Source organism: Bos grunniens, chromosome 11 (assembly GCF_055505025.1).
Source record: "Bos grunniens cultivar Pamir isolate PY7600 chromosome 11, Bosgru_T2T1.0, whole genome shotgun sequence".
Taxonomy (NCBI): Eukaryota; Metazoa; Chordata; class Mammalia; order Artiodactyla; family Bovidae; genus Bos; species Bos grunniens.
In genome coordinates, this window is record NC_141175.1 from 65,970,843 (window position 1) to 65,982,038 (window position 11,196).

Here is an 11,196-nt window from a genome sequence, read left to right on the forward strand (position 1 = left end):
TGCCATGTAATAACAGGTTTACAATTATGCCCTCTGCCATCAACATAAACAAACATTGCAGGAAATGTTGGCTATGTTAGGGCAATGCAAAATGTATTTTTTAAAGATGTGTATCAAAATGATTAGTTTTTAAAAAATGATCTCCCTTGAAAAGATGAACTTGAATTATGTCATACATAAGGACCTGATTTGGGGGAAACATTCTGGGTCTCGGTCTTGGTACTGCTCCTTGCCTTTTGTTTGGCCAGTTACCCCATCTGTATTACAAAGATTGGACCATATGATCTGTGATACACAAACTTTGACTCTAAACTCCTATGATTCCAGTGCTAGCTTCACCTATTTGGTTTTTGTTTAGAGGATCCCCAACTTATTCTATTATGCTGTTTACCTAAGAATGTATTATTGAACTGCCTTTGTTTTCTCCTCTACTGAGCAAGTTTCCATTCCATCCCAAACCCCTCACAGCAAGAATCTTATCTTAAATGTTAAGGCAGCTCATCTTCTGCACAGGTACCTAGAGACAGGCTATAGGCAGGACAGCAGCCCAAGACCCCTCTCCAGGCCGAGCCTGTAAAGCCACCCTGGGCATCCTGAGCATTTCTCAGCTGGAGGGGCTTTCCCCACTCAGTGCCTGGACCATTGCCAAGAAGATCTGTCCAGCTGTAAGCCTGATTTTATATAGTTATTTTCACTTATTTTTTATTTCACAAGATGTAAACGAATCTGTTTAACTAGGAAATCACGTCCCTTGAAAGTGATTATAACCTAATTTGACATGCAGTATTTGTATACTTATTCTAGTGTTATGATGCATTCACTGTGTTTACATAAATAGAGATTTCTGTATAATTACTACAAGATAATGTAAAGAGTTAATCACATGAAATCCCCCCAAATCTCATTTGAGTGAATTTTTTTTAACTTGAATTCCAAAATGTTCTCTAAAACATTTTTGAGAGCCTTACAAAAACATCTGCTTTTGTCATCCATTCTTGTTTGCTCATTAATTGATATAGTCAGATAAATTACTGTAGGCCTAATATGTACACAGACACCAATAAAGACAAAATAGGCATGCCTATTGCCTTCAAGAGCATTGCGTCTAAACAAGTCTGGAAGCACTTCACAAAGAAAGGTGCCCCTTGATCTTGTCTGGTTATCTTAAATAATCACTATACTTTCTTCATGAAAAATACAATGAAAAAAACATACAAGAATGCTTTGCATAAAAAAAATGAGAGAGAGGCAAAATTAGCATGAAATTCTAAAGACAGGGCTGCAAATATTTTAACATTTTCCTCTTTTTATATTTTATTGACAAGGGAAGGAATTTCTCCCAAACTGGAATATTTTACTAAATCTAGGAAGGAACAATCACATAAGGATTCATTGAATACCTCTATACTTATCCACCAGTTTAGGAAAGATCTATTTGTCTCTCTTCCTGAGGTTAAGTAAATGCTTCTCATTGCACCCATTTGCTTTCATTCATTCCATTTATACCATTGCCAACCTTGGCCTTAGCATCTTTGAGGGTGAAGTAATAGGTAAAATGTCTGCCAAAGTACACCAAGCTGTGTCTATGGTGAAGAGAAAGCTGAAAAAATGTCTACAACAGAATCTGTAGATGTTCAAAAAGCGAGGATGCCAGTGCGTGTGTACACATGACAAACACCATCCCTTCATCCCTTTCGCTGGACACTGTACACTCAGGTGAGCCAGGCAGAAGGAAGCACCTTCAATTCTCCTAAGAGAGATATTCCTCCATCTCCATGCTCTAAACCTCCTCTCAAATCCTTGGGCTCTTCTCTTCATTGTGTTTCCTAGAAGACAAATGACATTTAGACACAGTTATAAGGTAATACCTTTGGCAAAATAGAACATTTATATTTTCAGAATGAATTTTGTACAATTCCTAACCAAAATTTGTCAGCATAAGACACAGAGATTCAGGAATAAAATAGATTACAGGAATTACTTCTGGTCCCCTTAAAAAAAAATCCAAGTCAGTTTTAAACCTAGGATCCCAGTCCTTCAACATAATTTTATTCAAATCAAAATACACTGACTAAAGTGCCTTGTATGCCTAGTAGTTCATGAGTACAACTAGTTTTCTTGAAAAAAAGGAATAAAGAGTACATATCATTTGGCAATAAAGTCCTACAGAACTAAAACATAATGTATATTACAATGAGCATGGCATTATATCACTATTTGTTCAACAATTTATTCATAAACTATTTCTATAATGGTATTATTCTGAAACCATCAATTTGTCAACCCTTAGAACAATGCCCTACAGGTAAGCTAATTAACCATGTATGGCCTATTTGCTATGTAGGTTTTTCATGTAGGTTCCCTTTTGCCTTCCATTACAGACAGATTCAGGGTAGTCGTCATGGTGAAGAGTCATAATAATGTGCTTTGGATTGCCTATGAGTACCATGTTCCTATGAGCAAGTTACTCAACCCTTCTGTGCTTTAGCTTCACTTCCTATAAAATAGGAATAGCTCCATTGTTATAAGATTTAAATAACTTATACATAAAGGGGACTTAGAGCATTGCCCGACACATGCAAAAGACAGTAATATTTGTATTTGAGTAGAAGCAGCAGTGATCACATTGGCTTTGGATGTGATACACTCACTGCTGTGTTTTCCTTCTCCATTTTTATATAGCCTATTCTCTAAATGCTAAATGCTAAACCCCCTTCTCCATTTTTATATAGCCTATTCTCTAAATGCTAAACCCCTGTGGAACATTATCAATGCCAATAGGGGCCGCAGGTAATGACAATAACCTGTGCATGCTAAGTCACTTCAGTCATGTCTAACACTTTGTGACCCTATGGACTATAGACCACCAGAGTCCTCTGTCCATGGTATGCTCCGGGCAAGAAGACTGGAGTGGGTTGCCATGCCCTCCTCCAGGGGATCTTCCTGATCCAGGGATTGAGCCCACATCTGCTGCATCTCCTGGATTGGCAGACAGGGTTTTTTACCACTAGCACCACCTGGGAACGCCTAACAACAACCTACGTGAAGTCATTTACTGAGGTGATTAAACTAACTTCTGTTAGGGTGTCAAACTGCCCGAAACTGGAAGACCTAATAAGAGGGTGGATGTTAGGCTGACAGCACTTACTGTAAAAGACTGATAGCTACTTTCATCCTTGCTCTACGGGCTCCCATCGTGGGCCTTATTGCCTTTGAGAAATTCTCACCGAGGCCCATGGCCCAGTTTACAGATTGCCTTTCTAAATTCTCAGTGAAAACAACCTAGACTGGAATGAATCAACACATGAAAAGGATTGTTAGGCAGGTCTTCTCTCTGCCTAGATCTCAGTGATTGCTACAGAGATGAAGGATCCAGTCATTTCTCTAGCTCTGAATTGTCATTTGACCTATAGCGGATGTCATCAGTTACTAGGGCCCTATTTATTTCTATGACGTGGGAAGAAATCCACCTTATTTATCACTGGGATCAAATACAGGCAAGAGACAAACATGGTTGAAAATTTACAAGTGTCTGATGATCAATATTAATATCAATTTTGGGAATTGTTCAGTAAAAACGTATTATTAATTGGTATCCAAGGATAGGCTTAGGGGTTGTAAACACACTTCTTATACCAGATTCCTGATTTATCCACTTATCTAATTTATATGCCTTAAAAATGTAAAGTCATCTTAAAGCCATATATTCTTAAAGCACTGACATCTGCTATTCTAGAAAATGTCATTTCACATAGTTTTCTATTATAACAACTGAAGTTGTATCTTAATGGGATTCAATAAGGTTTCTAGAGTAGAGAGAATAATGAATGATTCTTGTCTGAAATTTGGGAACAGTGTCCCTGCTAATATCTCAAATCCAGTAATCTGCCAACTCTTCTAAAGTATGACTTGATTCTTCCATTTCTTTCCACCCCACTTTTAGGCTCCTGTTCCAAACCTACGTCACTCTCCTCAAGAGTACTTAGAGAGTCCCCAGCTCCCAACTGGTCTCTTCTTTTCCATGCTTCCTCACTTCAATCCATTTTTCACAAGGAGCCAGAATAATATTTTTCAGATGTTAATCAGATTATGTCACTCACTGCTTAAATTTTGTTTTCAATTAAACCTAATAAAATCCAAATTTCTTAACTTTGCAATAAATCCCTGTAGACTTTGGTCCTCTCTCGTTCTCCAACAGCCTTATGTTTCATTTCCCCCTTTCAGATAGTTCACTCACAGGTGTGTTTTTGAACTCGTTGAACATGCCAAGTCTTTGCATAAGCCATTCCCTATACCTGAAACACACTCAGCCCTGTGTGAGTTCTCAGCTCAGATGTCTCTTCACAGAAAGATCTTCCTGGATTGCCTAATCTAAATTAGGTCCTTCTTACTACTTTCTCAGAGAACTTATTTTACTGACCACAATTTAACTGTGAGTCTCTATATGTGATGTTTGATGTCCACCTCCCCAACTAAACTGGCAATTCATGAAAGCAATAGGTTTCATTCCTTTAATGTGTTCATTTAAGTATAATTTGTTCAGTATGGTACACCCAGTACTTGTATACTGCCTGGCACATAAGAAGTCCTTTTGGAGAGAGGGAGGAGAGAAGAAAGAAAGAGAGAGGAGAAGAGAGAGGAAAAGAAAGAAGGAAGGGAGGGAGGAGAGGGGAACAGGGAGGAAGGAAGAAAAGAAGGAAGGGACAAAAGATAGTCACCGTGCAGCTTGTGGGATCTTAGTTCCCTGACCAGGGATCGAACCTAGGTTCATGACAGTGAAAGCCCAAGTCTTAACCACTGGCCTGGCAGGGAACTCCCCAAGCTATTGTATTTTTATTTTTACCCATTGTGCTGTTGACAAGCAGTGTGACCTTGAGTAACTGTCATAACCTCTCTGTATCACTTTTTCTAAATATAAAATGATTCAGCCTCATCAGAGATGGGAAGGTAAGAGGGAAAGATGTGATAAGAGGGCAATCTTCAATTCCTTGCATTTGGGGGAAGGAGGAAAGTTGGAGCAGAAGAGAAAACCAAGTAACAAGTTGGTCCTACTCTGGGGTTGGGTCTCTGGGGTACAGGAAGGGCAGGGGGACAGAACTCCTGCCATAACTTTCTCAGAGCAGAGAAGACCTGTCCAGGAAGACAGCAAATCTATTGAACTTCCTCACCCCCAGTGTCACACAAATACCGCGATTTTCCATGGAAGGAGAGGGACCCAGAAGAGGTCCTGGGAGGCCCTGAATGCCTGTGCCTCAGTGGATCTCTATGGTTTGGTGACTATAGCAGGATTAACACAGGCCCAGTGGATGGATGCCCAACCAAGGGCAGATGCCCTGCCCCCCACCCCCACCACCTCCATCACCTGGGTACTATTGAAGGCCCCAGAAATGAGGGACAATCTTAAGGATTTGATGGGAGGAAGCTGCAGTGACAGAGATTACATTTCTGCCTCCTGCAGATTGCTAGCATGAAATGAAAGGAGAATAATTTGCATAAAATAGTTACATATTCTTATACACCTGAATTTGTGAGTTGAACTCCAAACCCGCCACATCATAATTTTGATTAATTTCCTTTGTCTTCTACTTCATTGACCACGTGTTCTTTGTTCCTCTCATCCTTCACTCTTGTCTGATGTTCTGTCTTCATTTTATCTTCTCTGGGTCTCTTCCTTTTATTCTGCTCTCTTTCTCAAGCATCCCCCTCCAGGCATCTCCTGGGCACCCCACACTGCCTTCCAGCCCACAGTATCCAGAGCAAGAGAAACTGAACCCTGAAATGGAGGCTCAGTCTTCTCTCCGCCTTCCAAACTCCATTGCCGCCATGTCTCCATCGTGTTCCCTGATGTCTTATTGCCTCTCATTCTCACCTGCTCCCCAAGTGGCTTTTGTGCAGTCTTTTTTTAAATTCCTTTTCTCTTAGACTCCACTGTGATTTTACTAATAAAAACGTTTCCACAGAGCAAAACAGCTTGTAAAGAAAAAGGAAAACAGGCTAAGATTCAGGCTAAGATTCTTCCCCTGACTCTTTTTTTTTTTTAATATTTACTCATTTATTTGGCTGTGCAGTCTTAGTCGTGGCACATAGAATCTTCCATTTTTGCCGCAGCATGTGAGAACTAGCTGCAGCCTGTAGAACTAGTTCCCTGACCAAGGGTAACGTCTGAGGCCCCTACATTTGGAGTCACTCGACCATCAGAGAAACGTCATCTCCTGACTGTCAGTACTTTTCTAGAATGGACGATGCTATACCATCCCTGGCCCCACTCTCATAGACACCCTGCTGTCTAGATGGATCTGGATCTTCAGAAAATTCATATACCTCTTAATCTTATCTAATTCGATGCTTTTGCACACATTGTTCTACCTAAAGTGGCTTCTCCTCCTCTTCATCTGTGCTAATATTATTGTGTGTCAAGGAACAATGGAAGACATCCCTCAACACTTTCTGTTCACTCTAGCACAACTAACCACACCCTCTCACTTCCGTCCCTTATAGCCTGAATCCTTCTCTTGGACCCTATCCATGTACTGTCATAGGAAGTCACCCATCTCTTTACCATATACATTCTCGCTCCTGAATAAGAGTAGTAGATCTTCAACACCAGGAATGTATCTTTCTATTGATACTATTATTATTAACAATGATAACTTTGTTATAGATGTAGCAGGTTCCACCTTCAAGATGCACTGAATGCCCTTTATTGAATGAATCAATGGTATTAGCTGAATATATGTTTATTAATTGAGTAATGAAATATGGAAGGAACAAAGCAAGTATGTATTGAATAAAGGAATGCCTGAAATTAAGCCAGCAGACTGCCCAGATGTTCTCACTCATAGGGACAGTTCCACAGTTCCAAGTCACATTTGGATGATATTTACAAGGCTTAATACCATCCTTACTGACTTATCTCAAGTCTTCATTGATATCAGACATAAATGTTTTTGTCATGGAGCCTAATTTAAAACTCTTGGCATATAGAAGCATTTTATTCATAAAACTGACTGCTTATAATCATTTGTTTTGTTTTTAATATAATTTAACTCAGAGTTATCAGATAGAGAGCATTAGATTAATTTTTAATGGCCCAGTAAAGAAAAATGCATTTCAGAAACAAACCTGAGCCAGAGGGCATTATTTCACAGATGAGGGCATGGGGGTGCAGACAGGCTAAATAATATGTCCCCCAAACACACAGCTAATTGTTGAAGACATCTGGTCAAGAATACGGATCCCTTGAGTGCCCATACCATATTCTCTTCTACATCCTGCTGCCTCTGTTAGTGAAAGAATGAAAGGACAATCTGCAATATTGTCACCCTCCAATTTTTTAAATGCTATAAAAGACCATATCATAATCTGCACCATGTTGTGAGTAGGAGCAGCATAATTCCCAGCACCCTGAGCAAGTCCCTGTGGCAGCTCCTCTCAACATGGGCTGGACTGAAATTAACGTAAACACGTGGTCCAAAAGCAGGCGCACATGGGACAGCCAGGCTGAGCTGAAGCCACTGCCGAGACTTCAACCATGGAGGTGCAGGAATGGCCAAGTTGAAATCAACTACCTCCACCTCACATCCACGTGGTCATTTAAGATCCTCAAGTGGCCATCCCTCCTTCGTTAAGTCCTTGATCAGACTTTAAACTTGTCTCAGTTTTGTGTTAAAAGGAGGCACGATGGCCAAGTATTCCAAAGTCACGTAGGTACCTATTATCAATGGCTTGCTGTGGCAAGGACTTACTCCATTAACACAGGTAGGCGATATTGAAAAAGCAAAACAAACAAAAATCTTGGCTAAGGAACCAAAAGATTAGATTCCATAGCTTAGTCTGCTGTCAGCTAACCATGTGGATTTGAGATTACATATTCAGTCTATACATTTGTATCAAAAGTGGGTTGGAATAGAAAAATGCTTTTCAGATAGTGTTCCCAGGAATACTGGAATCTCTCAGAGGGACCGCCATGGCTTTATCAGCTGAATTATCAGATTAGACATCCACATCTCCCCAACCTGACTTCAATCAGAGTTGTTCTATTTTCATCTACCTTAGTATCCTGCATTGGAGAAAGCGATGGCACTCCACTTCAGTACTCTTGCCTGGAAAATCCCATGGATGGAAGAGCCTGGTGGGCTGCCGTCTACGGGCTCGCACAGAGTCGGACACAACTGAAGAGACTTCACTTTCACTTTTCACTTTCATGCATTGGAGAAGGAAATGGCAACCCACTCCAGTGTTCTTGCCTGGAGAATGCCAGGGACCAGGGAGCCTGGTGGGCTGCCATCTATGGGGTCACACAGATGGACATGACTGAAGCGACTTAGCAGCAGCAGTATTCTGCATATGCTTAATCAAAAAACAATCCTACTTTAAAAACAGTAGTAATAAAAACAAAATTGCATTGCATTTTCTCCAATCTATGAGGCATCCGGAGGTAGGCTAGGCCTCACAGAGCCTTTCCAATCACACCAGGTAGGTCTGAGCCTGCCAGGGGACAGTCTGTATTATTGAAGTTGCCCACCACAGGAAGTGAGAGAAGCCCTCTTCCCCTTGAGGGCTCTCTAGGCCATCCATTACTGAGGATTCTAATTCATCCAAAGGTTGTAAAGGAAATAAATCCCTTTTCTCTATTGCTTAGACATACTGTGAAAAACATCTTGGATCTTAACAGGTGTAATTCAATTCAATTATATTCTCTCCATTAACTTAGTACTGTTACTCTTTGAGGCAGAGATTTGACATTTTGTTGTGTATTTTTGTTACTGTTTTTTCTTTCTAAACTTACCCCAGAAGCTGTAGCTTTATACATCTCCCTAGAGAAAGAAAACTTAGGGTCTGATGTCCTTTTTCCCTTACATAGTTCCATTAAATTCTTCCAGTCTCTGCCGCCGCTGCTGCTGCTAAGTTGCTTCAGTCGTGTCCGACTCTGTGCGACCCCATAGACAGCGCCCACCAGGCTCCCCCGTCCCTGGGATTCTCCAGGCAGAAACACTGGAGTGGGTTGCCATTTCCTTCTCCAATGCAGGAAAGTGAAAAGTGGAAGTGAATTCGCTCAGTCGTGTCCGACTCTTCGAGACCCCATGGACTGCAGCCCACCAGGCTCCTCCGCCCATGGGATTTTCCAGGCAAGAGTACTGGAGTGGGGTGCCATTGTCTTCTCCAGTCTCTAGTTAGTATCAATTGACTGTCCATTTCCAAACTAGGTGCAGGGAGAAAAAAGTTTAAAAGATGCAGTCCTTGTCTTCAAGGATTTAGTGTGTCTGAGAGAAGAGACTTCCACACACAACATCAGCAGGTAACAAAGGAATGGTGTTAGATTAGCTGCGAACCCCTATCACAGGTAAACGCCAGACCTACTTAGTGTTAATAGTTTGGAAAGGGTAAGACTGGGGCCAGATCGAGTTCTCAGAGGTTTGTCCTGTTTGTTTAAGGGCTAGAAGGATGCAAACCCAGAGGAACACCCTTTATGGGAAAGCGTAGAAGGTAGAAGACAAGTCCCAATGGCAGAGAGAGGACCAGCTGTTCTGGAGGGAGAGCCGCTATGTCAGGGTACCCAGACACCCAGCCTCCGCCTTGGTGGAGGCTTCTGATCAAAGGACTTACACGCTCTGGATCACAACCCAGCATCTTCCAGTGGAAACTGGCTCCTGATCTCCTATTTATCTCGAAGACACATCTCCATTTCTATGTGTTTCATGCTTGCCGTGTGTTTAGTGCTCACTACCTGGGAGAGAGGCACACGTTATTATCACCATAATCATCGTTTACCACCTGCCTGCCTCACTTGAACCCATTACTCATGCCATCCCTCTCCCAGGAGGAGCCTTTCGCCAACTCCCAGGGTTCACATATCTGCTTTTGGGAGATGAATCAACCAAATGTTAAATTTTAAAGTGACCACTTCCAAATGCTTGGGGGAACATACAAGGGGAAAAGGTATTAGCTTTGGGTTCCTCAGAAAATATGCTTATTTTTCCAAAGTGGAGGATGCCTGAGGGTGGGTGAATGCCCTCTCAAAGGCAGTAAGAAGCAGCCTTCCAGGTGACTTAGAGAAGACAAGTGCCAGGATCTCTTCCAGAGTAGGGGTCTTCCCACATGTGAACAAACTCCCACATTTCCCTAGGTCTCCCATGATCTCTTTTTCCTAAATCAGCCATGATAATATGGGAATAAATTCACTTTTTCTAAGGCAGAAATACTGCCAGACTTGTTAATCTCATGCAGATGTGATGTTACTTTTACTGTGTTGTAATATGGCTTCTTAAAAAAAAAAAAAACAAGTGGGAAGGAGGTGGGGGAAGAAGAGCCCACCACCAAAAAAAACAACAAATATTCGCCAACCCATATGGTCAGTAATTGCTGTTTAATAGTCCTCCTATTACAAACCTAAGAGGCAGCAGTCTGAATTACCAGTAGAGTATTAATAAACAGGAATGAGTTAATAGAGCATAAAGACCTTCTCCTGGAACAGTGGGGGAGTTGAATATTCTTTTCTTCAGTCAGCTGTAAGTAATTACTGCATGGTGTGCTTCTGACTATTACCATAACAGAGCAATTGGACGTGAAGAATGGATAATAGTACGGACATGGAGGTATTTTTAGAATATCAGCAGTGAAGCAGGTAACTGGCCTACTCCAGAAGAAACCTTTAAATAAGTTTAGAAGACTTTTTTTCTCCCCCCACCCCTTCTCCTTATGACATTTAGCCAGGGTAGAATTTTAAAAAGATCAATCTAATAAATTATTAAAAATAACTTTACAAAGAGGATGCCTGTGATATGTAAATAAGAAGGCAAGAAGGGAGGAAGGAGAAGTCTAAAAATGCCCAGGCGGACCGGGAGGCATCAAGCCTACGTTACTGTAACTACATAATCACGGGTTCCTTTCTGCTCCTCAGAGACTGCAGCCCGGATGCGAATCTGCTTGACTGGCTCCCACTGGCTGCTCAGGTGAAAGTGGAAATATTCAAATCAGAGCTGTAACTATGATTGCTGGAGTTGTGGGTTTTCTAAAATTGAGTTAGTCATCCTCGGTGATTTAATGATGCATATCATTTATTTTAAAATATTATTACAGGGGCATTGACTGAGCGGCGGCGCCTTCTTCGCGGGACTGGCCATTATGCGATGCGGCGGGGGATGTCAGGGGCGTCGGCAGGCTGGGAGGCTGTCTACCGGCACAACATATGTTCTC

At 41.5% G+C, this 11,196-nt stretch overlaps 1 long non-coding RNA gene across 1 annotated transcript; it reads right to left on the reverse strand.

The window, feature by feature from the left end:
• Positions 1–1,286: 1,286 nt before the first annotated feature.
• LOC147363267 (uncharacterized) lies at positions 1,287–9,731 on the reverse strand. The gene is made up of 2 exons (XR_015135919.1): positions 9,607–9,731; positions 1,287–1,826 (listed from the first exon to the last, which is right to left on the reverse strand). It is a non-coding gene; the product is annotated as an uncharacterized LOC147363267 (long non-coding RNA).
• Between the last annotated feature and the right edge of the window lie 1,465 nt (positions 9,732–11,196).